Source organism: Ziziphus jujuba, chromosome 7 (genome assembly GCF_031755915.1).
Source record: "Ziziphus jujuba cultivar Dongzao chromosome 7, ASM3175591v1".
Lineage (NCBI taxonomy): Eukaryota > Viridiplantae > Streptophyta > Magnoliopsida > Rosales > Rhamnaceae > Ziziphus > Ziziphus jujuba.
This window is the reverse complement of record NC_083385.1, coordinates 29,835,001-29,837,500: the sequence shown is the minus strand read 5'-3', so window position 1 is coordinate 29,837,500 and position 2,500 is coordinate 29,835,001.

Here is a 2,500-nt window from a genome sequence, read left to right as displayed (position 1 = left end):
CCCACCGTGCCCCATGCCATGCCCATCGGCTTTGCCATCATGCCCAAGGATGGCAAAGGGGTTAGTCTCCATGAAATTATGTTTGTGGACCCAATATAAGGTGTAGCACTTGTAGTGCCCATCGTTGGGGCATCCGTGTGCCATGCCTTGCCTCGTTGGGGGCATCCGTGTGCCATGCCGTGCCTCGCCGCCCCACCACGTACGCATTTTGCCGCAATTTCGTGCAATTTCCGTGCAACATAAAGTTCCAAAAAATCACATGGATCATTTTAAAGCATTCCCAACAAAAAAAACCAACCTCCAACCCATTTCCTATTTTATATGAATTTTTCTTAGTTTTTCGGCAAAAAAATTATAAAAAATTCTATGTTGCTCCAAAAATTACAAATCCAATTCCATAATGTTCTACCCATTTTTCTAAGCATCCCTGCAAAAAATCTCATCAAAATTCGATGTCTAGAGCCAAAAAAATGGCCATTATGACTCCTCGCTGAAATTGATATCTGAGCCTGCCAGAAAGAAAATGGCTAAATAAGCTCTTTAGGGGGGTGGTACCTGCCTGCTTCAACAGCGAGCCCCCCCCCCGGCCTGCCAGCGCTGCCCACACCCCCCAGCGGGGGTGTGGGCACAATGGCAGGTCTCGTCGGCAGGTGGGGGCCACCATGCACCGGTAACGGTGCCGGGTGGGCCCCACCGTCGGCGACCAGCAGGTGGGCCCGGGGGGGCGGGGCTTGGGCGGTGCGGTGCGGTGCGGGAAAAAAAGCGGAATGTGTGGGCTTGTCCGGTTCGATCGATTGCTTCGTGTGGCTATTGCTATGGTTCTGCATGCTGCGGCATTTGTGGGCGATGCTTCTTCATGGATGCTTATTCGGTGACTGTTGGGGGCGCTGCCTGAAACGGGGGACGAAGGACACCTGCACTCGTGCGGGAGTCTCTCTGAACCTTGCTTGGGGGGCAATCTCGGTGGGATCCGGGTGGGTGTTTGTGCGGGGTATATGCTTCTTCATGGATGCTTGTTCGGTGACTGTTGGGGGCGCTGCCTGAAATGGGGGACGAAGGACACCTGCACTCGTGCGGGAGTCTCTCCGAACCTTGCTTGGGGGGCAATCTCGGTGGGATCCGGGTGGGTGTTTGTGCGGGGTATGCTTCTTCATGGATGCTTGTTTGGTGATTGCTGGGGGCGCTGCCCGAAATGGGGGACGAAGGACACCTGCACTCGTGCGGGAGTCTTTCCGAACCTTGCTTGGGGGGCAATCTCGGCGGGATCCAGGGGGGTGTTTGTGCGGGGGTATGCTACGGTGCCTAGGCATGCAGCACCATGTCGGAAACTCGGAATGTGTGGGCTTATGCGGTGCGATCCATTGCTTCATATGGCTATTGCCATGGTTTTGCATGCTGCGGCATTTGTGGGCGATGCTTCTTCATGGATGCTTGTCTGGTGACTGTTGGGGGCGCTGCCTGAAATGGGGGACGAAGGACACCTGCACTCGTGTGGGAGTCTCTCCGAACCTTGATTGGGGGGCAATCTCGGTGGGATCCGGGTGGGTGTTTGTGCGGGGTATGCTTCTTCATGGATGCTTGTTTGGTGACTGCTGGGGGCGCTGCCCGAAATGGGGGACGAAGGACACCTGCACTCGTGCGGGAGTCTCTCCGAACCTTGCTTGGGGGGCAATCTCGGTGGGATCCGGGTGGGTGTTTGTGCGGGGTATGCTTCTTCATGGATGCTTGTTCGGTGACTGTTGGGGGCGCTGCCTGAAATGGGGGACGAAGGACACCTGCACTCGTGCGGGAGTCTCTCCGAACCTTGCTTGGGGGGCAATCTCGGTGGGATCCGGGTGGGTGTTTGTGCGGGGTATGCTTCTTCATGGATGCTTGTTTGGTGATTGCTGGGGGCGCTGCCCGAAATGGGGGACGAAGGACACCTGCACTCGTGTGGGAGTCTTTCCGAACCTTGCTTGGGGGGCAATCTCGGCGGGATCCAGGGGGGTGTTTGTGCGGGGGTATGCTACGGTGCCTAGGCATGCAGCACCATGTCGGAAACTCGGAATGTGTGGGCTTATGCGGTGCGATCCATTGCTTCATATGGCTATTGCCATGGTTTTGCATGCTGCGGCATTTGTGGGCGATGCTTCTTCATGGATGCTTATTCGGTGACTGTTGGGGGCGCTGCCTGAAACGGGGGACGAAGGACACCTGCACTCGTGCGGGAGTCTCTCTGAACCTTGCTTGGGGGGCAATCTCGGTGGGATCCGGGTGGGTGTTTGTGCGGGGTATATGCTTCTTCATGGATGCTTGTTCGGTGACTGTTGGGGGCGCTGCCTGAAATGGGGGACGAAGGACACCTGCACTCGTGCGGGAGTCTCTCCGAACCTTGCTTGGGGGGCAATCTCGGTGGGATCCGGGTGGGTGTTTGTGCGGGGTATGCTTCTTCATGGATGCTTGTTTGGTGATTGCTGGGGGCGCTGCCCGAAATGGGGGACGAAGGACACCTGCACTCGTG